This window comes from Bos indicus x Bos taurus, chromosome 9 (genome assembly GCF_003369695.1).
Source record: "Bos indicus x Bos taurus breed Angus x Brahman F1 hybrid chromosome 9, Bos_hybrid_MaternalHap_v2.0, whole genome shotgun sequence".
NCBI lineage: Eukaryota > Metazoa > Chordata > Mammalia > Artiodactyla > Bovidae > Bos > Bos indicus x Bos taurus.
In genome coordinates this window covers 7,614,094-7,636,755 of record NC_040084.1, presented here as the reverse complement: position 1 = coordinate 7,636,755, position 22,662 = coordinate 7,614,094, and the positions used below count along the sequence as shown (strand labels likewise).

The 22,662-nt window shown below is 40.8% G+C and overlaps 1 protein-coding gene and 1 pseudogene across 3 annotated transcripts in view; both read right to left on the bottom strand.

Moving 5' to 3' along the window:
- The window catches only part of ADGRB3 (adhesion G protein-coupled receptor B3), a 918,859-nt gene that overhangs the window by 730,846 nt on the left and 165,351 nt on the right, over nt 1-22,662 (bottom strand). The gene's annotated exons all lie outside the window — the stretch shown is intronic.
- On the bottom strand, nt 20,351-20,862 carry LOC113898056 (annotated as a pseudogene).

Here is a 22,662-nt window from a genome sequence, read left to right as displayed (position 1 = left end):
GGATGCTGGCAGGGGCAGTAAGAGCCTGGAAGACGCACGAGGCAGGCTCCAACCGCCTCCCTCTGTTCTGTCACAGCTGTGTGCCCGTGAGATCTTCTTTTAGGTTTAACAAGGATCCCAAAATGAATTGAATCATAAAGCCAATTTTTTTTTCCATGGACAAATTTACCAGAAATAATTTCAAATGCTTGATCACGAAAAATGAGGCAGAAAAATAAACAAAAGAAAAGCAGTCACTACCTAAAATGACCAGGAATAAATACATTCCCTGGAAGTAAATGACTGCATTGTGAGGGTTTCTTTCCTGGGTCTTCTCGGCCTGTGGGTAGTGACCTTGTCAGGAAGCGGGGAGCCCAGGCCTTTGCTCAGCTCTCTGAATGTGAGCACTCTGGGTGATAAGTACTCTACTTAATGAGGTAGGGGAGAGTGTACCTGGAGCAGGACTGCAGCCATCAACCAGGGTAAGAGCCAATGGGGCCCCACAACGGATTACATGATGGCATCTCCTCCTTCTTCCCTCATCCTGGTCTTGCAGCTTCACGGGGCCCATTTAGCTCCTAAATAACAAGGAGGCATATAGCTGAACAGGGAGCAGAGACGTTCCACCTGGAATACATCTCAGCTATCACGAGGGGGAGGGGGAGGGGCACAGGGAAGAGCTGTTTATTGTTGATAGAAAATGTGTCATCGGAATGTAAGTGTCATTGTTTCTGCTCAATGTGAGACACGTTTACAGTAAACTGCTTCTGCTGAGGGGGTTTAAACAGTGAGAGGAAATGTTGACTGTACAGAACAAATGAAGCCAAGCTGCCAGGACATCACAGATACAGACATGGGAGAATTCATATGGGAGGGTGGAGGGCTTCAGAACTATGGACAGCGTCACTGTGTAGCTCACAGAGAAAGAAAACCAAGGGTTACTCAGGTTCTACACCATTAAACAAGAGACTAGGCACTTACTGTAACTTAGCACTGAGAGCCCCGAAGCAATCCCGGGCATCCTAGCTCCCAGGACAGGGGCCACACTGGCCACTGTAAGGATCATGAGCAAAGCCAAAGTCCACCCTCTTCTCAGGAAGAGAGGAAGAGAAGGGGGCAGACAGAGTCACAGCCAATCAGCACATTTCTCCAAAGAAGACATACAGATGGCTAACAAGCACATGAAAACAAGCTCGGCATCACTCATTATCAGAGAGATGAAAATCAAAACCACAATGAGTTACCATCTCACGCCTGTCAGAATGGCTGCCATCAAAAAGTCTACAAACAATAAATGCTGGAGAGGGTGCGGAGAAAAGGGAGCCCTCTTACACTGTTGGTGAGAATGCAAACTAGTACAGCCACTATGGAGAACAGTGTGGAGATTCCTTAAAAAACTGGAAATAGAACTGCCTTATGATCCAGCAATCCCACTGCTGGGCATATACACCAAGGAAACCAGAATTTAAAGAGGCACGTATACCCCAATATTCATTGCAGCACTGTTTACAATAGCCAGGACATGGAAGCAACCTAGATGTCCATCAGCAACCTAGATGTCCATCCATCAGAATGGATAAGAAAGCTGTGGTACATATACACAATGGAGTATTACTCAGCCATTAAAAAGAATACATTTGAATCAGTTCTAATGAGGTGGATGAAACTGGACCCTATTATACAGAGTGAAGTAAGCCAGAAAGAAAAACACCAATACAGTATACTAACGCATATATATGGAATTTAGAAAGATGGTAACAATGACCCAATATGCAAGACAGTTAAAAAGACACAGATGTAAAGAACAGTCTTTTGGACTCTCTGGGAGAAGGCAAGGGTGGGATGATTTGAGAGAGTAGCATTGAACCATGTATATTATCATATATGAAATAGATTGCCAGTGCAGGTTTGATGCATGAGACAGGGTGCTCAGAGCTAGTGCTCTGGGCTGACCCTGAGGGATGGGATGGGAAGGGAGGTGGGAGAGGGGTTCAGGATGGGGAACACATGTACACCCATGGCTGATTCATGTCAATGCAAGGCAAAAACAACACAATATTGTAAAGTAATTAGCCTCCAATTAAAATAAATTAATAAAAAACACACCAACAGCCAAGGTGTTATAGAGTGTAGAACAAAGTCACTGGTTCTCACAAATACGCTTACCTTAAAAAAATTTTTTTAGTAAAATAATGTTTACTCAAACTCCAGAATACTCCATATAACACTTTTACTCAAGACTCTAAAGTCTAGAGGTGATAAAATAGGAAAACAGTGTTCATCTTTCTACCAAATTCTCTTTTTTTTAATTGGAGCATAGTTGCTTTACTGTCTGAGCCAAGGTTGTGTTAGTTTCTACTGTACAGTAAAGAGAATCAGCTATACGTGTACATATATGCCTTCTATTTTTAGATTTTCTTCCCATCTAAGTCACCGCAGAGCATTGAGTAGAGTCCCCCGTGCTCTACAGCAGGTCCTTACCAGTTTTCTATTTCATACCGAGCAGTGTATATGTGTCAGCCCTGCTCTCCCAGCTTACGCCACCCCCTTCCTTCTTTGGTGTTCATATGCATGGCCTCTATTTCTGCTTTGTAAATGAGATCACCTATACCATTCCTCTAGATTTCACACATACACATTAATATACGACATTTGCTTTTCTCTTTCTGATTTACTTCACTCTGTACGACAGTATTTGCAGGGACCTGATGGGCCTAGAGACCAAATTCTTTCTTAACACAGGTTCTTTCTCTGGCCAAGCTACAGGTTATGCTGGCCCTGCTCCAGTGGACTGCTTTTCTAGCCCTTTTGCATTGACTTTTCAGACTTTGGACTCTTGATTTTCATTCCTAGAACTTGTCTTTCTGGCTTTCCAAACCATAATTTGGATTTGCTGACAAACATTATTTTAATACCCTTGGCTTATATTATCACATTTAAGTGACTTCTAATTGATGTGGTTTAAACTATATTAAAAAAATCCAAAATGTAATGTGAATATTTTGTTCATCAAAGTCTCACATTTTTTAAATATAAAAAAATATATATATATATATTTACCTTCAAAAAACCATTTTAGGTCATAAATGTGATTACACTCTTATGTGGAAAATGAGGCACAGTTTCCTCATTTAAAGTCAGCCAGCTCGTCTTCTAACTCAGAGGCTCTGTCTATACTATATGGCATTCAGTCTTTCCCAGTAGGAAATTAAATTCTAAGGCAATTTCCATAGAAACAACAGCAAACAAAGGAATGAAAAAAGGAATACAGAGCATCAACTAGCTTTCTTTATATTTTATATTGTAAATATTCATCATACTCATATGCATATATTTATAATTTGTACACAGAATTTTCACTCTTTTTAAATCAACACTTTCTAATTGTTACCTGCACAGTCACGAATCACTCTGTGAATATATATGCATATGAACACAGCGTGGAAAAGACAGAAATGAAAGTTCATTTTAGAATCATGACACTGACAATTTTAACTCTTTCCTTTAAGTAAAGCCTACTGAACATTTGATGAAGCTATTACCAAGGAAACTGGGACAGTAGAGATATAAGCTGTCATTTAAGGAGCCAAGGTTTTTCTTTTTTTCCCTTTTATCAGGCATGAAAAGTGAAAGTGAAAGACTTAGCTGCTCAGACATGTCCCACTCTTTGCAACCCCATGGACTGTTGCTCCTCTGTCCATGGACTTCTCCAGGCAAGAATACTGGAGGGGGTAGCCATTCCCTTGTGTAGGAGATCTTCCAGACCCAGAAACTGAACCCCGGTCCTTGGCATTGCAGGCAGATTCTTTACCATCTGAGCCAAGTCAATTCCAATATAAGCTCATTAATACTGAATTATTTCACTAAATAAATAGTGCTGATGAGGGTATAAGAGAATCAGAATGTCTTGCATTCCCCAGAACTGTGGTTATTGACCATAATTAAATCCAGCCACTTCCATTCTCTGCTCACCTAAACAACTTTAATCACAATATGTGGCAGCTATTAATATCTAGAGAACTTTGACATTCAAATAAATAAAATGGACACTATTAAATTCTGTGGGAAAAAAAAACAAGAAAAGGACATGCACTATTTCAATACTAAGAATTCTCTCTGCTTTGCTGATATGAAGCTGCCTACATTATAACATAGATGATGTATAACTCAAATGAGTGCCTACAAGGAAGTAAATCAAAGAAGCTAGGAAAATCATTTTTCTCATGTGGTAGTGAGCAGGCCAGAAATGCATTTCTACCTCTAAAGCACCTTGCAACATAATGGAAACCAGGTGAAGCTAAGTTTAAAGCTCATATAAAAGTATTCAATAGCTTTCTATTTGCTGAAGAAATTGATATCCTTGACAAGTGACATTTCTGAGATGTAGACAATTGCCAAAGGAAAAAAAAATTAAATCCATCACAAAGTCCATTACTGAGAAGTAATAAATGTGTATGTGGATATAAAAGGAAATCAATACCCAGAAAAATTGGAGGAGTTATATGGAAATTTAATTTCTTTAAATAAATACATGGCATAATTATAACAGAATAATGAGGGATAATTCAGTTTTGAACAAAGTTAATAAAGAGCACAACCTAGCACTTAGCAGAAGCCTATTCAAATATCACCAACACCTTATCAAGAACATCTATTTCCAATGATTGAGAGGAATGAACAGTCAGTGGTCAGATGGAGCTGGTGGCATTTCTACTTGACTAGCCTAACACTTAGGCTCAAGTCTGTCTTTCCAGGATTTCCTCTGACATTCACCCAGTGCCAGAACAATGACTACGCATTATATGAACATGTCATAACAGCCACCTAACTGCAGGCAGGGGAGATCTAAAGCAAAGTGGGCCAGGGGCTAACATCCCTCCCTGCCTCTGACTGCCCCTGCCTCTTGGTCCCCCTGGAGAAACCCTCCAAGTTCAACTTGAGCGCACTGCCTCCTATGAAGTCTCCCCTGCCCCCTGGGACAAACTGGTCACTTATTCTTTGGCACCTACCCTATACCTTGAACATAGACAAAATCCTAGAAGTTGATTTTATCACACTTAGGGAGGCAATGTAGCGTAGGCCAAGGAGCATGGATTTTAGGTTTAGAAGGTTTGGATCAGAATGTCAGCTATGCTGTGTTGTGACCCTCAGTAATGCATCTGACCTCTGGAAGCCTCAGTCTTATCATCTGTAAAATGGGAATAATAAGTACAACCCAAAGGGTTAAACAAGGAACTGCATTTCAATAGTTAATTATCGTTCCTGGCACATAAGTGGTACTCAGTGGGTAGTAAATACAAGTTGGATAGTAAATACAACTGGATAGTAAATACAAGTTGGCAGCAGGAATAAGGATAGTTGTTGTTTATACGGTGCCCCCTCCCTTACAAAACGGAACCATTTCTTCCCTGCAGAGATAACGTGCACTTCACTGCTGACCTTCAAGCTGAGCAACATGCCAACATGTGGTGTTTCTGTTTACGAATGAGTACACCTGCCCAATACTATTTGGCCCGTGTGCTCTGAGATCAGCTCCCCACACTTCCTTTCTTCCACTTAGAATTCCTGTGGGTGTGAAACTCCATTTCCCTTCCTCACCAGCCTTTAGGCTTCGGCTGAGCTTGAGCTTCCCGGGTGGTGCAGTGGGAAAGAATCCACCTGAGAATGGCAGGAGTTACGGGTTCAATCCCTGGGTCGGGAAGATCCCCTGGGGTAGGAAATGGCAACCTACTCCAGTATTCTTGCTCATGAATTCCATGAACAGAGGAGCTTAGTGGGCTACGGTCCATAGGATCTGCAAAGATTCAGACACAATGGAACGACTGAGCACAGCAGCAATCTTGGCTGGTGGGAGACAATGGTCTAACAAAGTACCTCTGCTTCCTGGGACCAGCTACCCCATCTCGGCTTTTAGCCACTGCAGGGAAGGCAGACAGTCTCTGGTGCCTGCCAACCTGTTTGCTTCGCTTTCCCCTCGTGTTCTTGTTGCTCTCCCATCTAATTTTAGCTATCCTATTTTAAATGCTCCACATTAAATTTCCTCTATTGATTTATGTGGCACATATATGTCTTCCTAACTGAACCCAGTTTTTTTTTTTTTTCCTGAATGGATCTGATATTTAGTCTCAGGGGCCCACAAAGCTTAAGTGGAAATAATAAAATATTTACTCAGCCTATTTCACAAGGTCCTTGTGTGGGATCCAGGAAAAGGCTGCCCATGAAAGTATTCTGAAACTATCAATCGTTGCACAAATGTAACATTTTGCTCTTGATGTTTTCAGTTGCAAAGGAAAAACTTAGCTTCACTGATCTATAGCGGCAATGTTCCAAATGATACTGGTGGCTTCCAATGACATCATGCTTATAATTTGCACAGTTGAATAAAGGGGAGGATGCAGTCCAAGAGATAACTGCGTTTGGCATAGCAGAACTCCTATGAGCTCATAAGTCAGAAGACACTGATAGAAACAGTGAAAATCATGGTTTTGCGGAAGACAAAGAATTATTTGGAAGACAGCCACCTTAGAGATTTGCTCCAAGTCTTAATTTTGCAGATGAGCAATCTCATTAAACTCCACAAGAATTCAGGCAATGTCAGGTTACAGTATCTGCTTATTTGAGAACAACACAAGAACAAAGGCAAAACATAAATGCAGATAGGAAAGATTTGCTCAGGAAGTCCAGCTTTCAAGCAAAGTTTTGAGTTCTGAACCAAGGTATATTAGTTTAAGCAGCTATCTGAAACACAATAAAATAATTTAAAAAACAATCATTAAGACATGCTAAATAATGTTTTCTAAACTGCATAAGTCTGAAATCTAAATGAAGTCTGTAGTTAATGGCAGTGTACCAATGTCACTGTCCTTGTTTTGGTAATATATTCTGATTATATAAGATGTCATCACTAAAGGAGCTTGGAACTCTGTACTATTTTTAAAGCTTCTTTTAAAACCAAAACTATTTAATTCAAAATAAAAAGTTTGTGTGTGTGTGTGTTTAAGCTTCTTTGTATGCCAAGGGGAATGTATCACACAAGAAAAAATCCATTAAAATCTGAAGTGCAAAGTTTGCAGCATTAAAAGGACTATCTGGATGAAATTAGAAATATAGTTCTTACTCTCCTACACAACCAAGCTACTTATGCATTTTTCGAATCACTTCACAAACACATACCATCAAGTCATTAAGCATGGTACTTTGTCACATTTTCCTCCTTAGGTGTTTTATCATTCGGGAGACGTCCTACCTTCTTTAATGAACCATCCTTCAGTTGGCCATGGGGTTCAAGTAATTTAAACTCCTGTGTTTGAAGTTTACTCACTTCCCCCAGGAACAACCAAGGACAACCTGTCACCAAATACCCTAACTCACTTCTCAAAATGTCAAACAGACCACCAACCTATCAGTCAAACGTGAGGCTCTGACCATTTCCCACTGATATTTACCTCTTGGTTCATACGGAAGATTTGTTTGAGGCCTAGGAAAATAAAATATCTGGACAAATAGCACCGCTCCATTCTCAACCATGTGGATGTTTGGGGACAGACTCTTAGGGAGGGTCCGCCCTGGGTCCAGAGATGCCCGCAGTCACTGGGAAGGATTCCTGGAGTCCGGCTCCGATGGGAAACATGGTGACGTGATTTCTTACAACCATCCTGACTTTCCTCCAGATGAAAAAGCTACAGCATCCTTTTCTTTGTACAATGAAACCCTTCAACCTCAAAGACATTACTTTCAAAGAAACAACCATACTCTTCGGGAAAACTGCTCTACAGGATATGAAAGTGTCTGTCCTGGGGCTTTATCTCCTTCCAAATGTTACTTTCCCACACAGCACAGCTTGGGCAAGAAGCAGGGAGAGTGAGAAGCCAGCAGTTTCCCTCTCATCCCCTTCCTCAGATACAGAGTTGCAGAGGGTTCACCACATCCAGCATCGTTGCTGCCGTCTGGCTGGGAACGTTTTTATCTCAAGTACTCTATGTTTAGTATCTGTGATTAGCTCAGATGTATTTGTTACAGTGCTTGGCACACAAGATGCCGTTTGCTTCCTGAAAACTAGGCAGTAGGAGGTAGACCTATTATTCAGAAATACCTGGGCCCTGTCTCCGCTTTCTCCGCCCTGATGAGAGATCCTGATTTTAGTGTAAGATGGGTGTGCCGTGTGCTGTCGAGGATTCCCTCCCCTGGCCCTCCACCATGTGTCAGTGCAATTCTTGTGCGATGTCTACATTATCCCTGAGAGTCAGTGGGATGCACATCTAGAAGGGAACCCTCCACGGCTTCAGAGACCCCCTGTTGCTCAGGCAGCATCACATGGCCAATGTGGGGATTCCGGGGAGTGGGCCTTGGTGGCGGGGTGGGGGGCGGTGCATGTTTGTGGGAAGGGAAAAGGGAGTAGGTAACTTTGCTCTATCTAGCTTTAAGCGTGCTTTGCTTCTACTGGGATTGCCTTTGCCTTGTCGAACACACAAACACATATATAATGTATTTACACATGCACTGTGTGTGGATCAATATAGAAAAAATTTTAAAAATCTTGATAGTAAAGTTGAGCATGTGATCTCTTCTCACCAGTCCCCATGCCCCCACCATAGCCACTGAGGCCCTCAGAGATAGTTTCAGCTGCTCTCATCTGTACCACTGTCTCCTTTCTTCACTGCAGGCTCATCTACATTGGAAGGCTCCCATTTTTTATGCCAGTCCTTAAGACTTGCCTGGTGGTTCAGATGGTAAAGCGTCTGCCTACAATGCGGGAGACCAGGGTTCGATCCCTGGGTTGGGAAGATGCCCTGGAGAAGGAAATGGCAACCCACTCCAGTACTCTTGACTGGAAAATCCCATGGACGGAGGAGCCTGGTAGGTTACAGTCCATGGGGTCACAACGAGTCAGACACCACTGAGTGACTTCAGGTTCTTTCTTTCTTTCTTTGGAAACCTGAACAATCATGATCACACAGTTTTGACAAAGTCCAAACCAGAAGTGCCTTCTGTGTTCCACCAGATGGCAGTCCCGCATCAGGGAAAAGGGGGGGTGATGGTGGTGGTGGTTGTATTTTGGATACAGAAGTATGCAATTCTGGTATTTTCTGTGATGGGAAATACTGACAAGTATACAGGTTGGTTCAGTACAAAATGAAGTGTAGGTGTTTTGTACAAACTCATCACAAGTGATCTGTAAAAATACAAAAGCAAACCATGCGAATTCCCCGAATTAAAAATATTTTGATGACTAACCTAAACTTCTGGTACATGACACAGAGTTGAAAACAAAACCCACGAAACACAGAATACGTTCTTATAGTCACTATCTGGATTTGGTTAGTATCCTAAATATACCTCTGCTTCATAGCTACAAACTGGTTCAACTTTTTCCTTTGGAAAGTGTTATGACGACATATTGCATAGCGCTAAGTTAGAACGCCGGCACACGTATGAGCAAGCAGCAAGGAATTATCTTTCTGTGGTGATAAAGGGATTCTTTAAAAAAATCTAGTTTTACCCAGCCACATGGGTGAATGAAACCTTTCCATCTGTCTCTCACAGCAACCTTTACCAAGGACCGCACAAGACAGTTCTCATCCATTCCTGGGGAATCCAGTCCAGAAGCGAACGCATCTCTCGTGCCAGAAGCCTGGCTCTGCTCCAAGACCGTGTCACTCTCTGGCAGTAAGTGATGCTAATGAAATAGCATCTACTTCAGAATGCCTGATGTGATGTCCATGACGGGCTAAAGGGCCAGCTCCACAGATAAGAATGGGCAGGCTCACGCTTGCAGCTTCTACCTGCAGAAACTGAACATGGCACTGGACCCGACAGGCTCTCTGGGTGTGTTGCCTTCAAGATACGCTAAGCTGACTGGATCCAGGTGGTCTGGCATTACCCTGTTTATCAAGATAGCATTTTTCAGGATGCTATGGACATCAGCTAAATCAATGTTTAGCCTCAGCTTCCAATTGGGTATTTTTGAAGCAAACTATTATCCATTTCTGTGCATGAGTCTTCTGGATCTTCATCTACTCTTAGCTTGAAGTCAGCTGTAAACCCCTGTGACAGATGGTTCAAAATCTTTTCTGTGGATCGGTGTTAACATATCATGCTTATCTTTAGTCCTTTTCTTACTTCCAGAAGAGATTATTTAATTGTTCCCTATTCCTTTTGTTCCCACCAGCAGCTTTCCAGTATTAAAGAAGTTTGTGTTTCCTTTTTGTAGCCATTTGCCACCATTTTTTCACGTGTCCAGAAACACTTTTCCCTTGATCTTATGCCTCTTATCATGGATTATTTATTTATTCTGTTTATCAGTGGTAGGTAATATAAGTTTGTACTTTCGTTTCCTAATATACATTTATCTTGTAGGATCCAAGTGTAGAGATATTTAGAGAGGGAAATTGTTTGGAAAAAGAAGTATTTTTATATTTCTCCCAGAACTTTGAGTCAGGCATATTTCTCTGTTTAGGTTATTAACAACCAAAATGTTAATTTCTACAGATACTTGTACTTTGCATCATTGCACAAGTGAACTAAAGCTAATTAATTTAACACAAACTCTATGAGCAATGGTAAAAGTACTCTACCACTATGTTTTTGGAGACAACACACACTTTTGTGCACCATTACAGTGCATGGTTTAATCTGCCCTGCACATACAGAAGGCATTAAAACAAAGCTTATCAAAGCCTACATTTACAACAATTGAATTACATCATATCACAAAAGCAAATTTCACATACTAAAGATTCAATCTTAACAAAAGAAAATGTAGGTCTGCTGGCTGTTTGGAAAGATTATCTATAATCAAGTAGCTAAATGGGTCACAATGTAACATTTTATATATTTTTCCTAACCCAAAGGCCCTGTAGAAAATTGACCTAATTAAGGCTCTGTAGAGAGCTTTTAATTTTTCCACTACTGTGAGTTTTACTTAGTTATGAAATGAAGCTTAATGATTTCTTTTTGATTATTTCCTATAAAAATCTTCAATAAAATCAAAGTAGATGAATAGCTTTAGAAACAAAAGTGCTACCCAACAGACTCCAGCCTTTCATTGTGAGGAGCCATTATAATCAGCAGTATCATTCTCCTTAGATTTGTTTACTTTCCATTACTCATAACTGCTTCTTTTAATTGGACCAAGCTAGCTTCCTTTAGACTCCCCTCCAGAGTGATGTTGGCAGAAATGATTGGCAGTTCCTTCTCCCACACGGTGCCATCCTGAAATTGCAAATGTCAGTTAACAGGCTTCTTTCTCTCTCCAATGTTTAAGAGTGGGAGTCTGCATTTAGCAGAAAGTAGTCTGGGTGCACATATTTCTGAATAAATGCATGTGAATCTATGCATTCAAATTCTGGAATCAAGGGCTTAAAAGAAGCCAGAAAGGTCAACCACTCCATCCATGGCTTGCGTTCCCATCTGTCATCTATTTGTCAGCCACTCCAGGCAGGTGAAACTATAGCCTACGTTCAAAAATCATTACATTTAACCCCTTCTCACTTATTTGTAGTAGAGGGTTAAGAAGAGCAGCACTGACTTAATTTTGCAAAGCATTTTTTTGTTTATACCAGGACTTTTTGCACTAAGGCTCTTATTAGATTTTACGGCCAGGAATAAAGTGGCATTTCTTAGTCCCTCACCTCCTTATTTTTTGTATCCAATTAAAATTGAGGGACTATTAGCAGTGAAATGGCCAATAAATGCAGGTAGTGTGATAAGCATAAGCTATCAAGGTAACAGAGTCTGTGTTTGGCCCAACATCTGGCTCCTAACTGAACCTGTGCTCACCATGTACTTAAAGCATGTAAGGGAGCCTCAGTCATGCTGGAGTGACATTACAATTCCACCCTAATTTCCAAATTCTTATTTATCACACCACTAAAAAAAAAAAAAAAAACAAAACCTAAATCTATTATTAAATAAATGCTACATGAATAAAACATTTTTATAATAAATCAGCTAGATGTTTCTTTTAAGGAAAATAAGAAAAGAAAAAAAAATTATTTTGGCGGCCAGGGTGCCTTAGCTCAAAATGAACTAAGGTTAACAGAAGAGGAAGCTCCCCAAGTTTACGTCATAATTAGCGGTGTCTTAAGGAGAGAAATCCGTGACCAGGGTGGATAAAAAGCAAGGAGATGCACAGAAAGGAGCCTTGCTATCTTTGCCGTCATGGATGACATCAGGGACAAGCCTTGATCAGTGACTGTTATTTTATTTGAAACGGTTCCCACATCATGGCAGCAACTGTCCTGAGTACTTTACACACAGTAAGTCGTTTAATCTCGGGCCTGAGGATGAGGATGAGGATGAGGTTCAGGGGCTTCCTGCCACTGTGTGCAGAGGACCGCAGGCCCGGCCTTACGCTCACTGCTGCTTCTGGAAGGCAGGCACTGTCGGCCAGCACGCCCCATGGCCCTCTCCAGGGGCCTGAGGTGGCCGGGGCCCGTAAACGGCCTGTGAGGTGCAGGGTCAGCCTCAGTCTGTGCCCCAGGAGCGGGGTAGTGTCCCCTTAGGTCACACACATGCAGAAAGGCGTGAAAGCCCCACCGGTCCCCACTCTTTTCTGCTCCTATTGCTCTTCCCTCACCCCCCTCCCCCACCCCACGTCAGAAGCCACTAGAAAATGCAGGCTGGAGCTTAAATGGATGAAGGAAGGCAAAAAAAAAAAGCATTTTTTCTTCCCCCTGAGCAATTAGCTTGTGAGAGGCATGGATAAGGGTTTGTGGGATTTATCTCATTTAATCCTCATAAGAAAGGTTCTTAGTCCCGCTTTACAGGCAAGGCCGTGTTAGTCATGAGCCTTTCTTTCCCACCCCCTAGACTTCCCTGTCTCCTGCCCAATTACTCTCTTAAAAAACTGAAATGTCTCTTGCCTACAAAATAAAAAATATGCTCCTTTCCAGAACTCCTCTTCCCAAAACCTTACAAGAGGAGGGCATATTTATAGAGCAGGATTTTGCTTAGGGGCCTGAATATATTTGTTGAATCCTGAACAGGTTTCTGCTAGAATTGTGTTTACTGCTATGATAAATACACTTGTTGATAAAATGTTGCTGTCGTAACTTTCATGTGGGTGAAAAATGTTTCAAAACAACATATTTGGGGAGCCAATTGGGATATATTCCCAGGATGCCTATTATATTTCACATCTTCAGAAACGTTTCTGAGAAACAAATGTGTCCTGGAAGCATGACCTTTTTCTGAACAGAATAATCACTGGAAAAGAAAATAGCAATCAACGTTAAAAGGCCACATTCCACTGCATGTCCTGTCTCCATAATCCTTTTCCTGTAATTAAAAGCATCCAAAAACCTGCTACAAAATAACTACAAAAGCAAAATTGGGGGAAATTAATTCCATCTGAGGTTGTTACAGCTAAATTCACCTGTTCCAGGAAGGGATCCTGAGAATACTGACACCAAGGATGTTTAATCAAAACTTCAGTGATTTTACAGCCTCCCCACCCCACAAGAAAAAGGAAATGTGACAAAGCAGAAGGTTCAATATTGGTCTGCTGAAAAAAGGCATTAAAATACAGAGGCAGATCATTACAATTCTGAATCCAATTCTCGTCCTGTTCCCTACCCTTCTTCGGTTACTTTTTTTATGACCTATGACTTAGCAGATGATAATACAAGGTATCACAGGGACACCTCGCTTATTCAGGAATACCTTATTTCATACAAGGTCATTTTCCAGAAAAGTTAAAATTTAACAATAGGCTTCACAAACTTAAAAAAAAAAGAAAAAAAAGAAACCTGAAATGTATTAGACACCATTCAGTTATCTTTAGAGAGAACCCATCACATACAGTTTTATAAATTTACCTGTAGTTTAGGTGTCAAGGCACCACTTTGTCTTCCCTTCTTATCTCTTTGAGTTCACATGTGGACAGCTCACCATCCAACCCTTTAGGTTCCTAAGCCCTCTTAGGCTTCCCATCTTTATGTCTTGCTGCTTCTTTAATAAACCCAACTCGTCACATCACACTTCTGGTCTCAGCTGTCCAAGACACTGGTTGCTGCTGCTGCTGCTAAGTCACTTCAGTCGCGTCCGACTGTGCGAACCCACAGACGGCAGCCCACAAGACACTGGTTAGACACTGTCTAACCCAGCAGGACCCCACAGAGCCTTCCCAGGACAGATTCCTCCCCCATAACTCCTGCTTTAGCTCCTCTATCAAATAAACAGATAAAAGTGTCTGATGCACACCTCTGAGAAGTTTTACAAATGCAAAGACCCCCACCAAACAGAAGAACTTAATTTCTTGACCAGGAGCATGTAGCCCCCCTACTTGTTAGAGCCAGAGGACTGATGATGTTAACCCCTGTGACCCCACTCTGTTACCTCACCATCAACCAACCATCAGCTGGGCATGAGCAGATCATATATATCCTGCAACCCCTTCCCTCACTTGGCCTTTAAAATGCTTCCTGGAAGCCCAACTGGGAATCCAGGTGTTTGGAGAACTAGCTGTCTGTTCTCCTTGCTGGGTGCCTGCAATAAATGCCACACTTTCTTCACTACAACCCAGTGTCAGTAGACTGGCTTTATTGTGCACGGGAGAGTGGACCCAAATTTGGCTCTATAACAATATCCCCTTCCCTGAGAAATCTTCCCTGACCCTCCAAATCTGGGCTCCAGGTTATTCATGAGTACTCACAAGCACCACGGACTTTCCAGGAAAGAACTGACCACACAGTCCTTATAACTGCCTGTTTACTCCTCGGAACATTTCACTGAACACCAAGCAGACCAGGAAAGGATTAATTTCTATCTTTCTATCTTAATTTCTATCTTACACGCTTTCAAACCTCTAGAGTTAGTACACTGCCCAAAGCATGGATATTCAACAAATGCTTGTTGAATGAATGAACACATCAATGAAATAAGCTACCTCACTATGCACTAATACTGGCTTCTATCAAGGTTTGTGAACTGGACAGGTTGGTATTGGTTTAGCTGATATGTTCTAATTCAGGAAGCTGGCAGTGTTTAGGATGACATCAGTTGTGTGAGGACAAGTCCTAACTCCGCCACATATGAACTGGGAAACTTTGGGAAAATTGGTCCGTTTCTTCAAACCTCAATTTCCTTCTCGGGTAAATGAGAAGTCATACTGAACCCACAGCTTGCTATTGTGGAAAGAATGAGACAATTTATGCAAATTTTAATAAACTACGAATAGCTACTTATGTCTTGCCTGTAATTACAATTACTAATATAGGGCTATCTTTGCCTACACTACCCTGAGCTGCCTTAGTTTTATTCTAATATTTTAAATGTCTTGACTTTTCCTGTTAGAGTAACTGACACAATAGCTTCTCTCAGAATTGATTGCTTGTATGGTAAATCATTACTGGCACTTTTGTTCCTTTTTTTTTTTTAATCACATGTCCCAGCTATTTCTTTTTATGCTGAGCGTCTTCAATTCCAAATTTGCATCCTGAATTCCACACTTTCTCACAAAATCCAGCCCATAATTGCATGGGATTCCTGGGTACCTCAAGTTAAGAGCCATATCACTACCTCAAAAATCTGCACTGAAAATGATCTGTCACGTTTCCAGAAACCTGCTCCGGTGTCCACTTTCCAAAAGTCCCCTGATGGTTTCACAACCCCTTCCTGTGTTCAGGCTCAAAACCTCAGAAGCACTTCCGGTGCCCTTGTGCACACATCCAGCTGCAAGACTCTCAGTTTCAGCCCTCTCCGTGACGGCCTTACTACTCAACTGCCTGGGGAGTCACTACACCCTCCTAACTGATCCACCTCAGTGGGCTTTCACAACTCTAACTTCTCCCACAAAGTGAAATGGAACACTTTCCATTTCTTGGTAGAGCTCTCCTCACAGGAACCCTCCACTTAGAAGCGAGCAAAAGCAGAGCTGTTAGAGACTTTCCAGGCCCTTGGAAGGGCCACACTCCATACCCAAGCACTTAGGATCCCAGGCAATCTGATCCACGGTGCCTGCGAAACAACCTCTTCTCTTTCAAGTTCCATTTACTTTTGTCTGTGCTTCAACCTTCCCTTTGCCTGCCAGTCAGATGCTCAAGGGCTAGGAGACCCCTTCCCTACATATGTTATCTAGCCAAGCACACCAAGAGCATACCATCTCCATCTCCTTTTGCTATTAAATTTCTCTTCATGGCACTGGAAACTACATGATATGAATAATCTGTTTACTTGCTCCTTATCTGTCTCTCCTTGTTAGAATGTAAGGTCCCTGTACTTTGTTTCATTCACTGTTGTAGTCTCAGAACTCAGACCCAGTGTAGGCACTCAACACTTTCTGAATGAATGGATGCACATAGCTATTATCACAAGAAGCATTAAAATACAATAGCTGCTGTATTTAAATCTCTTTAAATATATGACAAATCTCTTTATTTTTTGAGTTGTTGTTCAGTCGCTCAGTTATGTCTGACTCTTTGCAACCTCATGAGCTGCAGCACGCCAGGCTTCCCTGTCCTTCACCATCTCCCGAAGCTTGCTCAAACTCATGTCCGTTGAATCAGTGATGCCATCCAACCATCTCATCCTCTGCCATGCCTTTCTCCTCCTGCCTTCTATCTTCCCCAGCATCAGGATCTTTTCCAATGAGGGGGCACTTTGGATCAGGTGGCCAAAGTATTGGAGCTTCAGCTTCAGCATCATTCCTTCCGAAGAAATCCAGGGCTGATCTCCTTCAGAATGGACTGGTTGGATCTCCCTGCAGTCCAAGGGACTCTCAAGAGTCTTCTCCAACACCATAGTTCAAAAGTATCAATTCTTCAGCAGTCAGCCTTCTTTATGGTCCAACTCTCACATCTATACGTAACCACTGGAAAAACCATAGCTTTGATTATATGGACCTTTATACGGACCATTTCTGAGTTAGATCTTTTTAAATGAATCATTTATTTAAATCATTAATTCCAATGATTTAAATAAATGTTTAGAATGTAATCTACATATAAGTATAGGCACATGTCTTACTTATATATCCGTCAATACTCAGCATGGTCTTAGCATGTTACAGATGTTCAATAAATGGTGAATTCAATCAAATCATACACAGACCTTGGTTATTTGATTTTTATGACTGCTCACTTTTCAATCCCTTAAGGGAAAATATTTTCCACACTCTGCTTATTCTGTTTTTGAAGTCACCAAAATCTGACATGTGGAAACTGAAACAGTTCGATAATTAAAGTAAAAGTTTACATAGCAAAAGTATAAGTTAAATATTTAAGATAATTCATTACAATCTGCTCATGGCCGTGTTCTTCACTTGATCAGTGTAAAAGAGCTTTCACTCAGCATCTGTGGACTAAGAGAAAGAAATGCGCTGTTCCAGCCGAACCGCACGATCACCTCTCCAAATGCAGAGCAATGGTAAGATGACCACCAACAGGGGCAATTTAGCTTTTCGGTGCCTAATAAGGAAGTCGTGCAAAAATGTTTGCTGAATGAAGTCCCCAGTGTAAAAGCAATGAGTCAAGGATATGAAGCTGGGCGTCTCTGCCTTCAGGAAAGACTCCCCGAGGCCCCCACCCCACACCCGTCCTCAGGGGTCACGGTATGCAGGTTCCAGCAGTAGGCTCACGTCTCATCTCAACTTCTCTGAACTCAGTTTTCTCTTATTAGCAACTAACAGGTTGGTGATATTTGGTAAGTACTTTTGTAGTTATAATAAAATGAGACCCAAAGAATAATGTTACATTATAGTTTCAAAATGGTGTGAATAAATTTTACTCTTTTTCTAAAGATGTTCTATAATTTTATGAAGATAGGATTATTTATAATTCAAAACAATTTTAACTAAATACTCATATTATATTCATATATATCATATATTCACCAACCAGAAATGAATTAATAGCTGCTCCCTTTGAGGGCCTTTTTTAAAAAGCTGCTTGGCAGTCTATGTCACTCGATTCTTAGAATTCAGCCTATCAACTTCATTGCCTAACTTACTCTTACGGTAAAATTCATACTTTCATATTTACATGTTTCCTTCAACATCTTCAACCCTAATTTAAACTATTTGAATTATAGTCTACACAAGGTTATTATGGCATTTTTCAAACTTGAATTTATTTTTTTATTTTATAGAGGAGAAATTTCTTTGCATTTTTAAAAAAATTCTGAGCTATTTACATAAATTTGATGTGTTCAATGTCATAGAAATAAACCAATGTCTTCTGAATTTTCATTAGAATAATCTTCAAATACATGTTAATTCTGAGAAACTAAGGTGAATAATGACCAAAACAAAATTCTTTTTGAAAAACAAGAGGGCAAGTCTGAGTAACAGAAGAGCAAAACATGACATCTTCCTTGTCAATTACCAACAGCCCATCTGAGTAACAGGTTCTCTCACTGAGAAAACAATTACTTATTCCATCTAGATTGCTTATGGGTGTGGTATTAGCAGTTATGAATCAAGTAAAAAAATATATATAAAGTTTGCCAACTGTTCTATCAAAATTTTAGTTCCTTTTTTTTTTTTTTTCTGGCACACATTCTAGATTGCAGATGCTAATGAGAGGCAGAAAGGCAAAAGATAATGCATAGAGTGATTAGAGGAGGGTCTACACACTCCCAACCTTAGAACCTGAGACAGAGACATGCATCACCAAAGTGATACAATATCAGTGATTCTGGCAACCACTTATCAGACAGTGAGTGTTGCTGTTCCCTTAATGTATTCCTTCCAGAGTGCCTATCTTACTGGCCAAAGAATCAATAAGAGCCCTGGGATAAAAATGAGAATGAAGTCTCAGAATCCAATTACTGAGGTTTGTGTATAAAACAGCAGAAAACAAAATATGCAGATTTCTTTTTCTCATTCTATTAGGATGATAAAGACAGTAGTTGTCTGTTCACAATGAAGACAGCCAGAGTAATTCAAAATACTGAATGCACAAAGAAATGCCATGCCATATTTTTAATGAATGAGCTTCAGTTAATTTCAATAGGAAGTCATTAAAAATTTTAGGCATTTTCTCAAGGGTGAATTCTCGGCTTCCCGCAACCAGACTTAGAATACATCGAGTTCAGAAATTACTTCTTACCTGATGGATAGCTATACTTTTATATTTCTTTAATAAAATCTATTTCAAACATTGTTATCAGAACTTCATTTCCTAAACAGTGCAAGAAAAAAATACTGTTATGTGTTATTTGTTTTCATAAAATTTAGAACTTAATTTTGAATATTTAATACTTTCAAGAACAATAAACTGATATTATACTAGATCAAAATTCATATCAATATATTTCAAATATATTATGAACCTCCATGTTAGAGTACTTAATGTAGACTGAAATGTCTTTTATAAGTTTAATTATGCCACATATCAAGTGAATTTGTTTTATAAACAAAGGGTTGCATTCAGAATAGGAACAAAAAATTGACATTTGTGCTTGTAGATATTTTATTTGAATAAATGCTTTTTAAGTTTTGACAATGAATACACATCTTTCTTCTTCATCTTCTCTAACCTAAAGGAGATTTACACACAGTCGCTAAGAAATAAACTGAAATACAGGCATACCTTAGAGATTTAGTGCAGGCTCAGTTCTTGACCACCACAATAAAGCAAATATCATAATAAAGACAGCCTTTTTGCAATATCTGTCTTTTCTTGTCTATTTGGTAAATTTTTACTCATTCTTCTATATAGCACACCTTATATATATACATATATATAACCCTAACCCTACATTATGCTGTAGTCTATTAAGTGTGCATTATGTCTGAAAAACGATGTGCATATGAATGTTAAAGCATTTTATTGCTAAAAAATGCTAACCATCATCTGAGCCTTCACCAAGTTGCAATCTTATTGCTGGAGCAGGATCTTGCCCTGAGGTTGATGACTGCTGACCAATCAGGGTGGTTGGCTGCTGAAGGGTGGGGTGGCTGCAAAACAAATTCACTTGATATATGGCATAATTAAACTTATAAAAGACATTTCAATCTACATTAAGTACTCTAACATGGAGGTTCACAATACATTTGAAATATATTGATATGAATTTTGATCTTAATCTCAGTTTATTGTTCTTGAAAGCATTAAATATTCAAAATTAAGTTCTAAATTTTATGAAAACAAATAACACATAACAGTATTTTTTTCTTGCACTGTTTAGGAAATGAAGTTCTGATAACAATGTTTGAAATGCTATTTCCTGTCCAAAAAAATTTGGACAGGAAACAGCATTTATTGGTGAGCATGATTACGGAGGGGACAGTGCTGATGCTCTCCTGCATGCAGGGCCGGCATCTGTCCAGGGGACCATGATTAGGGATGTATCTGACCCCACAGCCAACCAGGAGGAGCAGCTTTTCTGTCACCATGTTTTCAAACTAATCTGTATTAAACTGAGTAAATCCTCAGAAGATGTGGATCTTCTGGCGCCCCGGGAACTTGAACTCGGCCCGGCAGAGGGCTTGGATCACATGATCTTTGTTCTGCAGCCTGGTGCAGGCGGGCATTATCATTTGGCCAATGTGGACCCTGGCCACTGTGCCCAGGGGCTTTCCAAAGACACTGCGCATATCTGTCTGGAGTCTATCCACTCTAGCACAAGGCAACATCCTGTTGATGCGGATAACCTGGAAGGGGTGGAGCCACAGTCGGATGTGAAAACCGTCTTTACCACCGCTTTTCGCCATGTACGGATGGCACACATATGGGCAACCTCCAGGGCTTCAGAGGAGAGCTGCTCATGCGCATCGGACGCCGTGGGCCACAGAGTGGGAACTCATCCAGTTCGGCCTTCTTATGCCCCAATTCGAAGATGCAGATCTCAGCATCAGGGACACCTCGGCAGAAGCGGGACTTTGGGTACAACTTGTTCTTACAATACCAGTAACATCGGGCGGGGCGGCGGCCCATGGCGACACCAGATCTTCAGCAACATGCGGAAGGGAAAAAGCACACCTTAGCCAATGGCACCCCACTCCAGTACTCTTTGCCTGGAAAATCCCATGAATGGAGGAGGCTGGTGGGCTGCAGTCCATGGGGTCCCTAAGAGTCGGACACGACTGAGAGACATCACTTTCACTTTTCACTTTCATGCATTGGAGAAGGAAATGGCACCCCACTCCAGTATTCTTGCCTGGAGAATCTCAGGGACAGTGGAGCCTAGTGGGCTGCCGTCTATGGGGTCGCACAGAGTCGGACAGGACTGAAGCGACTTAGCAGCAGCAGCAGCAGCAGCGATACTGGGGGAGTGGCTCCTCACTACTGCAATATGGTGGATATTGCAATAATGTGAATCACAGTGAATTTTTGGTTTCCCAGTACATATAAAACTTATGCTTACATTATGCTGTAGTCTATTAAGTGTGCATTATGTCTAAAAGACAATGTGCATACCAAATGTTAAAGTATTTTGTGCATACAAATGTTAAAGTATTTTATTGCTAAAAAATGCTAACCATCATCTGAGACTTCACCAAGTTGCAATCTTGTTGCTGGTGCAGGGTCTTGCCCTGAGGTTGATGACTGCTGACCAATCAGGGTGGCTGGCTGCTGAATGGTGGGATGGCTGCAACAATTCCTTAAACTGAGACAGTGATGAAGTTTGCGGCATCTTTTCCTTTCAGGAATGATTTCTCTGTAGCAAGCAGTGCTGTTTGATAGCATTTTACATACAGGAGAAGTTCCTTGAAGTCAATCCTCTCAAACCCTGGCAATGCTTTATCAACTAAATTGATGCAATATTCTAAATTCTTTGCTGTCATTTCAGCAATCTTTACAGCATCTTCACTAGGAATCATTTTCTGTGCTCATCCATAAGAAGCAACTGCTCAAATGTTAAAGTTTTACCATGAAATTGCAGCAATTTAGTCAACACCTCAGGCTCCACTTCTAACTCTAGTTTTTTTCCATTTCCATGACACCTTTAGTGACTTCCTCCACGAAGCTTTGGACCCCTCATCCATGAGGGGAGTCATCCATGAGGACTGAAATCAATCTGAAGTCCCTGTTAATGTTGATATTTGGACCTCTTCCTGTGAATCACAAATGTTTTTTAATGGCACCTAGAATGGTGAATCGTTTCCAGAATGTTTTCAATTGATTTTACCCAAATATATTAGAGGAATCACTGTCTAAGGTAGCTATAGCCTTAAACATGCATTATTTAACATAATCTGAAAGTCAAAATGACTCCTTGATCCATGGGCTATAGAATAGATGTTGTGTTTCCAAGCATGAAAACATTCCTCTCGTCCATCTCCATTGGAGCTCCTGGGGACCAGGTCCATTGTCAATGAGCAGCAACATTTTGAAAGGAATCTTTTTCCTGGGCAGTAGGTCTCAGCAGTGGCCTTAAAATATTCAGTAATCCACGTTGTAAACAGATGTGTTGTCATGAAGACTTGTTACATTAACAGAGTTCAGGCAGAGTAGAGTTGGCATAGTTCTCAAGGGCCCCAGAATTTTCAGAATCGGTGAGTGAACACTGGCTTCAACTTAAAATACCAGCTGCATTAGCTCCTGACAAGAGAGTCAGCCTATTCTTTGAAGCTTTGAAGCTAGGCAGTGTCTTCTCTTCTCCCGCTATGAAAGTTTTAGATGGTGTCACCTTCCAATATCAGACTGTTTCATCTAAATGGAAAATCTGTTGTTTGCGGTCACCACCTCCATTTATGATCTTAGCTAGATCTCCTGGGTGACTTGCTGTTTCACCTTACAC